Genomic DNA, 14975 nt, shown 5'->3' on the forward strand with positions numbered 1-14975 from the left:
TATATTCTGCACTGTTACCCATAAGCATGTGCACCTCAGGCTTATCTTTGCACGCTCTTCCTCTCTTGACCCAGCTAAGCTTATTTGGTAGCAGTGGAGAGTGAACAAAAACTCTTTCTTGCACAAGAATGTACAGTCTAGTTCTTACTGCTGAAAGAACTGGGATTCTATAAATCTAGATCTGTTTTTTTAAAAATAATTGGCAAACTTGTCATTTGGGTTTGTGTAAAGATTCCAGATATAATAATGAATAGAAATGCTGTGGAGTCTTTATTTGCAGGGTGTTGTTCTGTTGGCAGCTCTTAAACTGTCCAACAGTTACACCTTTCTGCTCAGGATAATTCAAGTTCTCATCAAAATCCTTTCTAACTACATGAACATCACCAGCCAGGGCCTTGAGGTAGTCATAGCTTTCCTTCGTGAAGAGGTTTCCAGTGCAGAGAATGTGCTGATTTTTCCCTGGAACCAGCAATTTCTTGAAATGTCTTAACACAGCCTTGTCGTTGCATTGCTACCAACCTGCTGGGTTAAAAATGCTGGACATGTGGATGGTGAGACTTCGTCTAGCTACATGCATGGATGAGACTCAAGATTTGGCAGCATCTCCTGTTCAGGCATCCCTCATCTTGGACTTGTTAGACCCAATGAGCTCCACTTCCTTCTCTATATCATTTAAATGTACCTGGATCCTGACAGATTGTTGCAGTTGCTTGCCCATTGATTTCTAAGTGTATTGGCACACGTTGCAACAGCTACCAGGACATCACCAGTCCCTCTAATTGCAATCTTGGGTAGTGAGTGCCAACAGAATTGAAGCCAAAAATGGGAGGGGGAAAGCAAGCTCCCTGCAGAAGTTCATTCTCTGGCAGATGGCCAGACCAAGTTGGCGTTCCTCTTGCCATGTCATTCTTCCTAGGAGGGAAAGGTGTTCCTGTGTCCTGTGCCACAGGCAATAATGTCCCCACGCTACTGCAGTCTTTGGGTGGCTTTCAAGTCTTTGTTGACATATGGTATCGTTCAAGTCTGCCACAGAATGTTCAGGGAAGACATTAAGACCCATCTGCATGCTGCAATCCACATTCTCTATTCCCTTTCATCTGCACTGGCTCCCTGCCTGCCCACATTACGAGTGGAAGGAGGCGTTGCAGGACTAGTGTACTCATAGCTCAGTGGTACAGCATGCGCTTTGCTTGCAGATGGTTCCAGTTTCAATTGCTGGCATCTCCAGTTAAAAGCATCAGATAACAGGTGATTAAAGGAGACATCTTCTAGAGACCTTAGGAAGCTGCTGCTAGTCAACATGAATCAGAGATGAGGGACGGGATCAAGCCAGTGGGCCAGATTCTGACCTCCCCCAACCCTGCAGACCATATTGACAGGTGTGAGGGGGCCTCCTGCCTGCCAATCACAATGTCATCAGGTGGCCCAAACAAACCATTTTCCTTTCCGGACAGGCTTGAGCTGCATTTGCAGAGGAAGATCTTTCGCATTGCTGGCTTCAGTTCAAACCAGTGGTGCAAAGGAATATTTGCATTTACAGAAGGCCCTAATGGGAAACTCCATAGCACAGCAGATCCCAGTGGGCTTGCTGGCTGACAGAAAGCCTCCTGTGCCAAGGAACAATGGTTCCTTGACAGCTGTGTCTCCACCTTCCCCACACCTGACATATATAGCTTCAGGTGAGGGACAGGTAGGTGTGGTTTTCAGGAAATGGCCTCGCGGGCCTAATTAGGCCCATGGGCCAGAGGTTCCCCACCCCTGGGATAGATAGCTAATAACATAAGAGCCCTGCTGGATCAGGCCAATGGCCCATCTAGTCCAGCATCCTGTTCTCCCAGTGGTCAACTAGATACCCATTACGGGAAGCCCGCAAACTGGACCTGAGCGCACGAGCACTTGCCCTTCCTGCGGTTTCCAGCTACTGGTGTTTGGAAGCATACTGTTTCTGACAGCGGAGGTGGAGCATCACCCTCATGGCTAGTACCCATTGATAATGTAATTTGACCTACTGTAAGGGAGCTTTTTATATACTCTGTGAAACAGTATGGTATCTACTTTTTAAGAGCATAAGAAGAGTCCTGCTTGGATTACTTCTGTGTTCTATATTGAGCTTCTAATGCAGCCAGAAAGAGAATACTTTGGGGGTGGGGGAGTGTTGTGCCTTCTTGAAATAAAGTCCCATCACAGTGAAAAAAGCGGGTAAGAGGAAAATCAACTCATTTGAAATGTGTTGGAGGAAAGCTTTGCGCATACCACGGACTGCAAAAAAGACAAATAATTGGGTGTTAGAACAAATTAAACCAGAACTATTACTAGAAGCTAAAATGATGAAACTGAGGTTATACTTTGGACACATAATGAGAAGACATGATTCACTAGAAAAGACAATCATGCTGGGGAAAACAGAAGGGAGTAGAGAAAGAGGAAGGCTAAACAGATGGATTGATTCCATAAATGAAGCCACAGACCTGAACTTACAAGATCTGAACAGGATGGTTCATGACAGATTCTATTGGAGGTCACTGATTCATTGGGTCACCATAAGTCGTAATTGACTTGAAGGCACATAACACTCAGAGCTGGGGTGAGGTTTCCCATACGTCTGACTTTCTTCATCCTTCCCTGTACAACTCTCTCCCCTTTTTGAACCCTAACTTTGTATCCTCGGTTGTAGGTTGAGGGCTTAGTAAGTGGTGCCATCAGTGGTATTAAAGCTGATTTATCCTGGAACAGAGCTGGCCATACCATGAAGCAGATTGAGAAAGTCTGTCTCAGGTGTAAGCTTTGGAGGTACTATATGAGAGAAGCAAATGGCCTACTACTTAGGGCAGGTCCACATAATACATTTAAGGCACACAACTTCCCCCAAAGAATCATGGGAACTGTAGTTTGTTTAGGGTGCTGAGAATTTATAGCTCTGTGATGGGAGGGGAAACAACAGTTTCCAGAATTCTTTGGGGGAAGTCATGTGCTTTAACTGTGCATTGGATGTGCTTTAAATGTATAGTGTGGATTTGCCATCTAGATGTTTCTGCCTTGGACACCAATATGTCTTGGGCCATCTATGTCCTAGAATACTGCCACAACATATATCTTTGTTTGCCCATAAAAGTATCACTTTTGGTTAGAGATGCGAGGAGAATTTTGATTTGGTTCGCTTTTAAAGGCAAATTATCAAATTCATACTTTCCGAAATAGTATGAGAACTGAAACACAGCCATTCTGGAAAATTCACCCTAATCCAAATGTTGCCATGAAGTTCTCTAACTAAAGAGTGTTTACAAAAATGGATATATTGAGGGGAAAGTGTTCATAAAAATGAATATATACATGAAGTTAACATACAAAAAGGCATATTGGGAGAAACTGCTTGCAAAAATGTGGACATTAGTCAAAACTGCAGGCAAAAATCTGCGTATTAGGAGAAATCTGCACTAAAATGCTGAAGAATTTTCAGGACTTTTTTTAAAAAATTGCAAATTGCTGCAGAAATGTTGAGAAGAGAATTTAAGATTGGAAAAATGAGAAACTGAGAACCGAAACTGACAGATCCTTCCATCCCTACTTTGGGTATATTAAAAGTACATTTTTTTAGACAATCATTACAAATTGAATTTAGTTTTTTAAATGTTTGTTACAAATTGAGCTGCAAGCGGCTAAACTGTAAGGAGCCTAGCATCTCTTTGGTTTTGCCAGTTTGAAGTGCAAATTATGACATTTTTTAATTAAATCTACATCCTGCCCTTCCTCCCAAAGGAGCCCAAGGTGGCAAACACACAAGCAATAAAATACCTAACAATGTATTTTAAAAAGTAAAACAAAGAAAAGCATGTATTCTGAAAAGTATGTCTCCTCCAGGCCTCAAAAGCAGACATAAAGCACACATTTCCATAGAAAGAGCTGAGAAAAAAAGGGAAGGCAAGACAATGAATACTACATGAAATATAATCAGTCTGATTTTCTTTATCACTATCAGTTTCTGCTTCTTTGCCTTGTTCTGTACTTTCTCCCACTCCCAGTCCTTTGAGGCCTAGTCAAGGAGACAGAAACAGACCCACCAAGGATGTTAACAAGAGGAAGCCCACAAGCAAAGAAGGCCCTAGAACGAGCCTCCTTTTTTCCTCTTGTGTCAATGGCAGTGCTGCTAGTGCCTCCCTAGAGGCAGAAATGCAGCTTCTTCTTGCATTGGAGATCTGTACTTTCAGTCCACAGCTTAGGACTTGCTTGTCCTCAGTGTGCAGGAATTGTAAGGATCTGATACTGTGCATAGTCTTATTTATTTATTTAATTTATATTCCACCCTTCCTTACAGAAGGAGAGCAGGGCGGCAAACTAAACACTAAAAACACTCTAAAACATCATAAAAACAGACTTTAAAAGGTAAAGGTGTCCCCGCACTTATAGTGCGAGTAGTTTCCAACTCTTAGGGTGACGTCTTGCGACGTTTAACTAGGCAGACCATATATATGGGGTGGGATTCCCAGTTCCGTCCCCGGCCTTAAAATATATTAAAACAAAACATATTAAAACATTTTTAAAAAGAAAAAGCTTTAAAAACACCTGAAAAAGCAATTCCAACACCAATGCAGACGGATAAGGTCTCTACTTAAAAGGCATGTTGAAAGAGGAAGGTCTTCAATAGGCACCGGAAAAATAACAGATGGTGCCTGTCTAATACTTAGGGGAGGAAATTCCAAAATGTTGGTGCCACAACACTAAAAGTCTGCTTCCTATGTTGTGTGGAGCGGACTTCCTGATAAGATGGTATCTGCAGGAGGCTCCCACCTGCAGAGTGCAGTGATTGACTGGATATATAACAGGTAAGACAATCTTTCTGGTATCCTTAAAAGTATTCCTGTTGCTTGGTTTTTGAAATAATTTGGGGGGCAAGGATGTAGTTGTTTGGGGTCTCTCTGTGTATGTGTTAGACTCTTTATTTTGGGGGGAGCAGGGTCTCCATGTCCCAGCATCCTATGATCAGCATGAAAGGGTAGCCGCTGAGAAGAGTTTTCTAACATGCTTCCTTATCCTTTCCTGATGACTGGAGCCAATCAGAGTCAAAGGAGGTCAGCCAGCCACTGTGCAGACTCTTCTCAGTAGCTAACATTCTCCCCTTCCAGCATATTGGTTCCTAGGGATGTCTGCTGTGGGAGAAGGCATTAACAAGGATCTCATTCTCAACCCAGCAGGAAACAAAAAGTTTGGGAGGGGGCATGGCTGTGACTATCATGAAGGGATTTTACCCTTCTGAATTTGCCACTACACTACTGTTTGGGGGAATAAATATATGAACACCTTGTCTTAAACATTGTATTCATCATTCTAAAAATATTTCATATTCCAACATTTTCCAAGTTTTCGGGGGAGAAAAAGGCTTTGGAAAAAACTCATCCTCCTCTTGAATTTTTCTGTTTTTCCTCCTTGGGCCTCCACATCTCTACCAAAGGTTCCCCACACCTGTGGTTAGCCTTTTCTCACAGATAAGGTGCTCCAATTTTTTTTATCACTTTGGTCCTGGCAGGCATAGCAACCCATCTGCTCAAAATTCTTCCTTGGGACCATAGGCACATTAGCACTAAGCTCTGGAAAGGAAAGTAGGAAGCTGCCTCATACCAAGTCAGACCATCAGTATTATTGACACTGACTGGCAGCGGCTCTTCAGGCTTACTTGGAGATGCCGGGGATTGAACCTGGGACCTTCTGCATGCAAAGCAGATGCTCTGCCACTGAGCTACAGTGACACATTGCTTCTTTCTAGGCTGGTGGCCAGTACCTGTCACGATTTGGCTGCCTACCCATGGCTTTGCTGTGTGGGGGTTCAGGAAAAGCCTGTTTCAGTGTTTGGAAGCATGTCATTGCTTCTTATTAAAAAAAAAAGGTACATTTCTAAAGTGAATCACACCATGGCAGAGAGGCTGTCAGCACACATTCTCTGTCTCTCTCCCCCTCTCTCCTGCTCCGTAGCTCTGTAAAAACCAGTTCCTAAACATTTAATTGCATAGGAATCTTTCTTTCTCCCAGGAAAGTTATCCTGCAATATGATTCAGTTCTGACTAGCGCTATCACCAATTAAAGGAAGCTGAGTCAGTTCATTGAGTAACAGAGCCATCTGATTACAGTGGTGTAGCGGTACCTTTTGAAGTGCTGGAGCTCATGATGACAGCCCCACACCCCACAGATGGCATGTCCCCAAGGAGAGTCCACAAATACAGATAGTTGTGTGGATCCATTATTATGCACGAAGGCACACATTCACTTTGTCACACCAAAGGGCAGCAGTACATGGCATAATATCTCATTAATTAGGATAAGCATGAGGGCAAGCCTATGCATAATTTCCAGCTTCATAGAACTTAGGGCTAGGCCACATTGGCGTGTGCATGCAAGCATGCACATGCACGCGCACACACCCCTGCTATTGCAGCAGCTTGCTTTCCTGTGACTTGCAGGACAGTGCTCCAACCTGCAGTAATACTGCCTTTTCTACCCCTTTCTGAAAAGGACCTTTTCTGTGGTGGCCCCCTGGCTGTGGAATGCTTTCCCCAGGGAGGCATGCTTTCAAAACATCTTTTTGAAAAAAGGTTAAAAACATATTGTTTTGGTTTTTTTTTTTTTAAAAAAAGGGTTAAAAACATATTAAAAAGCAATTCCAACACAGATGCAGACTGGGATACAGTCTCAACTTAAAAGGCTTGTTGAAAGAGGAAGGTCTTCAATAGGCGCCAAAAAGATAACAGAGATGCCGCCTGTCTAATATTTAAGGGTAGGAATTCCTCAGGGTAGGTGCCACCACCTTGTGTTATAGTTGTTTATTTATTTATTACATTTGTATACCACCCCATAGCTGAAGCTCTCTGGGAGGTTCACAACAATAGTTGTTGTGTTATCCTTCCGCTGTTTGTTTCCATGTGAACTAACCACAAGATTACTCTTTTTGGCAGTGATGGCTGGTGCCCATTGGGATAGGTAGAGTGGAAGGCAGGGTAATCAGCAGTTGGCTGTGGTGGCTGGCACCCATTGGGACTGGTGGGGCGGAAAGCAGAGAGCCCAAACAGTAGGAGAAGCCAGAGCCAATGATAGGCAGAGCCAACTAATCCTAGTCTTGTCCCCATTCTCCATTCTCCTCCTCTGTATTGAGTTCTACAAGGGCAACATTGAAACTAAGGAGGAGGAGGAAGCTGACAGCCAGTGTCACCCCCTGGAGTGGATGTGAGTAAGAAGGCAGGCATGTGGGGGCTGGCAGATTGAGGCTGGTGGGGCAGTGCCCCATTTGCCCTAATACACTGGCCTCCACTGGCAGTAGATGGAGTCAGAGCCAATGGCCAACTAATTCAAGCTGTGTCTCCATCCTCCTCTCTGCTGAGTTGTACAAGGGACAACAGTGAGGCTAAGGAGGAAGGTGATAGGCAGTGCCAGTGCCCCGCCCCCTCAGGATTGATTGTAAGTAGGAAGGCTGGCAGGTGAGGGCTAGCTGAAGGCAGACTGAGGTTGACGGTGCAGTGTCCAATCTACCCAAATGGACCAGCCTCCACTGGCTGTGAGGGAGTGAGAGAGAGAGAGTGAAGCAGGAGCTGTGCCACCTCAGTGTTCATGCACTGTAAATATGCTCCTCTCCTATGTACTGTACTGGGGTATCTGTCATACCAGTGGCATATCTGATATTGCACCAACTTAGGATATCTTCTGCAAAACCCTAAGACCTCTCACCTGTCACATCTTCAGTATCAGACTGAGCCCTTATTGGAGCTTAAGTGTTTGTGGACTAGAGACCCAGGGTCCATTCCCCACTTAGCCTCTTGCTCAGCTCACTGGGTGATCCTGGATCAGTCACTATCCCTCAGCCTAGTTTATTTCACAGGGTTGTTGTGATGATGAAAACAGGTGGTGGGATAAGAATCATATGTGATGCTCCTAAGTCCTTGGAGGAAGGGCAAGAGAAATGTATAATTTTATCTATCTATCTATCTATCTATCTATCTATCTATCTATCTATCTATCTATCTATCTATCTATCTATCTATCTATCTATCTATCTATCTATCTATCTATCTATCTATCTATCTATCTATCTCTACTCTACTCTACTCTACTCTACTCTACTTTTATCTTATCTATCGCATCACAGGAACATTTTGGAGATTGGGTATAATACATCCTCACTGGGAGCCCCTCCCTTGTGTGTCTTGTAAGACATGTGGAACATAAGGATCAGTATTGCCAGGAAAGAAAAAAATAGTTGCACAGTAGCCTTTTCTGCTGTGCAAAGTGGTTCTTTCCTTGAGCTGCATGGCCTTGTTCAGGAAACATGGTCCCTAACAGCTGTAGTCCCATAAGAACTAACTTGGGAGTAAGCCCCACAGGAAGTTGCCTAATACCTTCTGCCCATCTAATTCAGTATTGCCCGGTGCCAGCACACCTTTCCCAGGCCTAGCTGGAGATGCCAGGGACTGAATCTGGGACCTTCTGCATGCAACATGCACTCAACCATTGAGCTAGGCGGCCTAATACTGCTGGTGCCCAATGGGGCAGGTAGAGGCAAGAGCAGTAAGGGGAGCCAGAGCCAATGACAAGTGGAGCCAAGCAATTCCAGTTTTGTCCCTATCTTCCTTCCTGCTGAGTTATGCAAGGGGAAAGGAGGAAGGTGACAGCTAGGGCCACCCCCTGAACAGATTGTAAGTAAGAAGGCAGGTAGGTGGGGGCCAAATGAAGTTGACGGGGCGGTGCTCCATCTGCCCAGATGAACCAGCCTCCATTGGCTAGGCCCCTTCCTATAGAACTCAATGGGACTTAATTCTTTTTCTGTGAAGTTTCTAGTGCAATCCTATGATCTTGAGGGCCTTTTGGCCGAAAGGCAGGGTATAAATAAACATTAACATAACATAACACAACATCTCGAGGCTCAGGAGGAGGCGGGCCTGGGAGGGGCACTGCACGGGCCTGGTGACAATGTCCACCACAGTGTGATGGCGGCGATGCTTTTCCAAGACTACGGGCTGCCCGACGGAGGAGGAGGAGGCATGGCAGTGGCCGGGATGCCCCCCGGGCTGGCCTTGAACGGAGAGCAGGCGGCGCTGCTGAGGAGGAAGAGCGCCAACACCATCGAGTGTTTCCTGGTGCCCAGCTTCGAGCATGTGGCCGAGATTGTGGGCCAGCAGGGGAACACATTGAAGAACATTGAGAAGGAGTACAATGCTAAGATTATGATCAGAGGCAAAGGGTCTATGAAAGAAGGCAAGGTGGGACGGAAAGATGGCCAGATGCTGCCTGGTGAGGACGAGCCACCTCATGCTTTGGTCACTGTTAACACCATGGAGAACGTGATTTTAATGTATTAATGTTTTTATCTTTATTGTTCATTGTAATTTTATATTTTTGATTGTATGTCGCCCAGAGTGGTTGGATATCCTCCCAGATGGGAGACTAATAAATCCAATAAATACATAAATAAATAAATCTTCATTCCCCCCCACCCCGGCACTAACAGGGTGGTGTCAGGACATGGCATTCTTGATCCGTTGTCAGGGCACCAGCACCTAGCAGACCCCACCACTGATGCTTGTCTTTAGACCTCCCCCCTTTAACCCCGGGCCCTGTGCACTTACTTACCAGCACCAGGTGGATGGGTCTAGCTCTCATTTTAACTTCCCACAATGTCCCTGATGTAGTGTCACTCTGTGGCATTGTGGGACATTACACTGCTGGCCTTCATCCATCTAAACCTGCTGCTATCTCCCATTGCTACCAGGTAAATGTACTAGGGCCCACTGACCTTTGTGCAGGGCCCCCTCAAACTGACTGTAACGATTGGATGTCTATTCTTCCCTTGTTTACCCTCACCTCTGTCTTCCTTCCCTCTCTGTATTGCCTCTCTGCTGTATTTTAAATTATAACCTCCTCGGGGCAGGGACCTGACCTTTTGTTATTACTTTGTGAAGGACAGTGCAGCACATTGACAACATTCTGTAAGTGAATGAATTAATCCATAAATGAATGAACATTAATGTAAATATGCATGGACATGGGCTAAAATACTAAATGGTTTTACCTAAAAAATAAAAATCCCAGCTTCATCTGTCACCTACCCCTACCTGAAGGTGGGGGGGCGGGACTGAAAAAAAAGGCAGTTTAGTCCAGGAAACAAGGACATTAAGTGTCACAAGAGCCAAACTGAATTGAATGGAATCCACAAACTGGCTTGTTTGGCAATAAACAGATGTTACAAAACAACATTCTGAGTTGCTGCATGTCATTGGCTGCGGGGAATCTGATTGATTCCCACTCAGAGTTTTTCCCAGGTGTTCCCCACCAGAGGTGGTTGAATCTGTCAGTTTTGGTTTTTCTCATTTTTTCTAATCTTAAGTTTAGTTCTGAACATTTTCACATCAGTTTGCGAATTTCTTTTTTTAATCCTCATGAAAATTCATCAGCATTTTGGTACCAATTTCTCCTATATGCATTTTTTGGTGTGCCATTTTGCCTAATACATTTTTTTGCAAAGCACTTCCCCTTAATATAATGCATTTTTGTATGTTGTTTTCATGAATATATGAAGTTTAATGCCCACTTTATGTGCATTTCTGTACACGTGAGTTGGCTGAAGAACTGCATTGCAAAATTTGGAGATGTGAGCATTTTGAAGGATGCCTATGTTTCGGTTTGCATGTTATTTTGGAAAGTGCAAATTAGGTAGGCTCACCTTTAAGTGCAAATTGAATCAAACTTCTCCCCCATCCCCATTCCCTGCACACATTAAAGTTTCCCCAGTTTTATTTATTATTTATTTGTCTGGACTGAAACCAGACCTGCTTAGCTTCAACAAAGTGGTGCACCATGGGCCTTCAGACCATACAAAAACCAGTCCGGAGGTTTCCAGGATTCTCACTTCTACATCTAGTGCCATGTTCTGCATCTTTCCAGCATGTGTGTGGAATTGTGCATGATGCATGCAGATTTTTACTTGCAACTAGGCTGCCAGGTTAACCAATGGTAATAGCCTATTTTTCAGAGTTGTGCACATGTAAAAAATACCCCCAAAACTGCCAGCATCTGTTTTTCTCCTTTCTGTAAGACATACACCTGTGCCAATTGTGGTGGTGGCAGCAGTGGCTAGGGGGCGGGGGGACATTGTGTGCAATTGCCAGGCTGGTGAAAGGGCTGCAGTCTCATCACACGGATGGCGAATGTCTCACGAACCACCCGTGTGCACACTACTTGCATCCATGTGCATGGATGCCTCTTCCCCAGCAGCCTTCTCTCTCCCAAACCCATTCAGCTAGCTGTGAAGCATCACATGATGCCAGTACGGAGCTGCACTGAGCATGAGCGAAACCATCTGGGCCACAATGCTCCTTTATGAGAACAACAAAGCCAGGAGGAGCAGGCAGCCGACAAGGCTTTTGTTTTCTCCCAGTCAGCCTGCTTGATGCTCTTTTTGTCTTTTCCCGGTGGTCTGGCTCCTTACGCAGTGGAGGCTGCTTATCGATTCCATGTCCGGCTCTCCCCATTCCGCTGGCGGTGTGTCTTTCTCCCTGCTGCCTTCGGCCCCTTGAGCGAACCATCCACCCTCTTGCAGGGCCTTCCGTAGCAGCAGAAGCAGTGGCCGTGAGTATGATGGAGAACAGGGGAAACGTTTGCATGGATTTGACAGGGGGCATTTGCAGACGTGCTGGGCACTGATGGTGACAAATGTGGGAGAAGTGGGGAGGCAAGAACCCTTAACTCCAGCTGCACTTGCCCTCTTCCCAAGCCTGATGCCTCCCACCCATCCCGTCGAGGTGGATAAGCTCTAATCAGGTTGGGGACAATATCTGGGCTTTGTAAAGATCTCGCAAAGGATTGCGCCTCCACGGCTGCTGATGTGCATTCATGCACGTACATGTAGCATATTTGGTTGGGCTCGTCAGGGTCTTTCTTACCTGGTTGCTGTGTGTGTCTGTGTTCTGCTGGACACTTGAGCCTCAGAGGCCTCTAGATGCTCCTGAGGATTGCTGCAGTTCCCCTGATGGAAGAGTGTCAAATAAACTAGGCGAAGATTGAGAGCGAAAGGCTTCCATGACAGTCAACAGGTTGCTCTTGTGTAGGCCTGTTCGCGCATCTCCCCAAGGGCCCTGCCCGGAGCTGAGGTACACAGCTCAAAATCATGCTGAGGGCCACTTTGACTTAAAACAAAAACAAACGAATGAGGGCTACAATGGCAAAAAAATAGATTTTGCAAAATTATTGATTTTTTTCCTTTTGACAGCAGGCCTGCCCTGCCCGTTAGGCTGAGTGTGGCGGCTGCCTCAAGCCACTGATCTTGGGGCTGCATACTCACCATACATTTAAAGCACATGCCTCCCCCCCCCAAAAAAAAGAATCCTGGGGACTATAGTTTGCCTCTCACAGAGCTACACTTCCCAGCATCCTTAACAAGCTACAGTTTTCAGGATTCTTTGGCGGAAGACATGTGCTTTAAAAGTATGGTGGCTACACAGCCAGAGTGTCACAACCGGGGAGCATATTGGTTAAGTTGCTTGATTTATTCATTTTGCAGTTTTGCTGCCAGGGAGGGGGTGAGGCTTTTGTAGGATTTTCTGCCTCAGGTACCAAGATAGCTTGAACAGCTTTGGGAACTGCCAGGCACCATTACTGATTTATTGATTATATTTATTTATCACTTACTACAAAAAATGTCTCTTCCTTTCTCTGTTAAAAAAGGAAGCAATGCCACATTTCAGATACACCAAGAGATAAAAGAACATCAGTAACTACAAGCGCCCATCCTTCACTAACTTAAAAAGGAGACATCCTACCCTAGCCAACTAAAAGATGATCACGACTGAAGAGAAAAATGACTGGCGAATAGGAATATCTTCTCCTGACACCTAAAAGTTGATAGGTGATGGTGCTAGGTGCATCTCTCTGGGCAGAGCATTCCACAATCAGGGGCCACCACTGAGAAGGCCCCATCTCATGTTGCCACTGTTTGCACTTCCATCAGAGGCGACACAAGGTGGAGGGCCTCAGATGATGGATGCAGGTTTTGGTAGGTTCACCTTGAGCTGGGGTGGGGGCTCTGTCTCATGTAGCAAAACGTCTTGGACTCTCCCTATTTTCATTCATTCTCCTTTAAAACCCTTCCTTCCTCTCTGTGCAGCTCATAGTTCGCTCTCCCTGTTAGCCACTGCAAGCTTCCCAGAACTCCTTTCTTTTTACCCTCCTTTCTTTTCTCACTCTCCATACGCTTCTTTCCAACTCTCCCATTATTCAGGAAGATAAAAAAAATCCTAACAAAATATTTCTAATCATGTACAGAGTAGATTTCTCTTGCCCTTGTGTAACCACCAGAGCCACCCACCACTATCCTCCTGCGATTAGGAAGCAGGGATGTTCCTTCCATTCATAATCCAGCCTTTGAGCCTCTCTTTTAAGACATTAACCACCACTTGGGAACATTTAAAAAACCCTAAACTAATCGGTGTTCGTTTTTATTGTGTCGGAGTATTCATGTGGTCGCTAACATATATTAGCGCCAAATATCCCCTTTGGATGTGGCTACTTTTTGGATCTGGAGGAAGACTCTGCCATTGCCAGGTTTTTGCTGATAGCTATCTGGATCCTATGGTTAGTACTGTGAGGGTTACTAGACTACATTTATTGTACAGGTGGGCTCACAATGTAGGTCCTATTAAGGTTTAACATTGACCAAATGGCAGACTGTGTTTATCTTTGGAACAAACTAGATCAGGTTTGTGAAGAACCCCTTGAAAGTTTGTCACCTGCAAATGGTTTTACTAGCCTGCTGGGGGCTGGTACTAGAGGGACAAACAAAGATGTATTTCTATGCTGGGTGCAGAGCAGGGGCTTCCTCTACTCTAGAAGTCCAATTGATTTGTATGCTGGGTGAACAGAAGCAACAGATTACTCCATCTTTTCCCCATAGTTCACTTGCTCGCCTGCGTGCAATTCCTGGTCACCTATGGCTACCAGGCTAATGCTTAAATACAAGTCTGGACTAGGGATGGGGAAGAAATTCAATTCAGTTTGCATTTAAAGGCAAATCTACCTAATTGCACTTTTCAAAATAATGTGTAAACTGAAACACAGCCGTCATCAAAATTCACATCACTTTTCAGAATCTTGCAATGCAGTTTTCCAGCCAAGTAATGTGTACAGAAATGCATATATTAGGGTAACGTGCAAATAAATGCATATATTTCTGAAAATAACATACAAAAATGCATTATATTAGGGAAAATTGCTTTGCAAAAATGTGTATGTTAAGAAAAATTGCATACAAAAATGTGGATATTGGGAGAAATTCGCAGGAAAATTCTGATGAATTTTCATGAGGATTGTTTTAAAAAAGAAATTCACAAACTGATGTGGAAATGTGGAGAACCAAATTTAAGACTGGAAAAATGAGAAAGTAAGAGAAACAGAAATTGACAGATTTGTCCATCCCTAGTCTGCCCAAGGAAATGTATAAAATCAGAGGCAAGCAACTGTTTTTTCTGTTGAGGGCCACATTCCCTTGAGTTTAATCAATCAGGGGCCACATCTGGAGGTGGTCAGGGCTGAAGCCAGCACTAGACAGAGGCAGAGCTAGGTATGGAGGGAAATGAGTTTTTTGTGCATTTCAATGCAAGTTTCCCAAATTTGCACTTCCTGAACCAATGTGTGAATCAAAACACAGCTGTCCTTTGAAAATTCATCCAATTTTGCAGTGTGGTTCCTCAACCAAAGAATGCTCACAAACATGTGTTTATATTAGTGACACACAAAAGTGTGTTATTATTCAGAGGAAATTGTTTGCAAAGATGCTTCTACTAGGCAAGATTGTGTTCAAAAATACATATATTAGAAGAAATTGCACAAAAATGCATATGGATTTTCATGCATCTACATCTGTATTGGAATTGTTTCTAGATATTTTCATTGTTTTATTGTTTGCGTGTTTGCTGTCCTGGGCTCCTTTGGAAGGAAGGCTGGTAAAT

General features: G+C 44.4%; 1 protein-coding gene across 4 annotated transcripts in view; it reads left to right on the forward strand.

The window, feature by feature from the left end:
- The first annotated feature begins 11566 nt into the window (after window positions 1-11566).
- Window positions 11567-14975, forward strand: part of PARP6 (poly(ADP-ribose) polymerase family member 6) — a 64572-nt gene continuing 61163 nt past the window's right edge. For all 4 annotated transcript variants that reach the window (XM_061594907.1, XM_061594904.1, XM_061594905.1 and 1 more), the window contains exon 1: window positions 11567-11601. The gene's annotated coding sequence lies outside the window, so the exon portion shown is untranslated. The remainder of the gene's footprint in view (window positions 11602-14975) is intronic.

Source organism: Rhineura floridana, chromosome 14, assembly GCF_030035675.1.
Source record: "Rhineura floridana isolate rRhiFlo1 chromosome 14, rRhiFlo1.hap2, whole genome shotgun sequence".
Classification (NCBI taxonomy): domain Eukaryota; kingdom Metazoa; phylum Chordata; class Lepidosauria; order Squamata; family Rhineuridae; genus Rhineura; species Rhineura floridana.